Raw genomic sequence first — 622 nt, 5'->3', positions numbered from 1 at the left:
GAGATTGGAGAGAGAAAGAGAGAGAGAGAATTGAGAGAGAGATAGGGAAAGAGAGAGAACGGAGATATATATAGAGAGAGAGAGAATGGAGAGAGAGACAATGGACAGATAGAGAGAGAGAGAGAATGGAGAGACAACGGAGAGAGATGGAGAGAGACAGAGAGAGACAACGGAGAGAGAGAGAATGGAGAGAGAATGCAGACAGAGAGAGAGAATGGCGAGAGAGAGAATGGCGAGAGAGAGAGAGAATGGCGAGAGAGAGAGAGAATGGCGAGAGAGAGAGAATGGCGAGAGAGAGAGAATGGACAGAGAGAGAGAGAATGGAGAGAGAGAGAATGGAGAGAGAGAATGAGCGAGAGAGAGAATGGAGAGAGAGAATGAGCGAGAGAGAGAATGGAGAGAGAGATAGGAAAAGAGAGACAATGGAGATATATATATATAGAGAGAGAGAACGGAGAGAGAGAGAGAGAGAACGGAGAGAGACAGAAAGAATGGAGGGGGGAGGGAGGGGGAGAGAGAGAGAGAATGGAGTGAGAGAGAAAATGGAGAGAGAGAGAGAGAGAGAAAGTGGAGAGAGAGAGGGAAAGTGGAGAGAGAGAGGGAAAGTGGAGAGAGAGAGGGA

This window comes from Rhincodon typus, unplaced genomic scaffold (assembly GCF_021869965.1).
Source record: "Rhincodon typus isolate 14 unplaced genomic scaffold, sRhiTyp1.1 hic_rhity00000082, whole genome shotgun sequence".
Taxonomy (NCBI): Eukaryota; Metazoa; Chordata; class Chondrichthyes; order Orectolobiformes; family Rhincodontidae; genus Rhincodon; species Rhincodon typus.
This window is presented reverse-complemented; position numbering follows the sequence as displayed.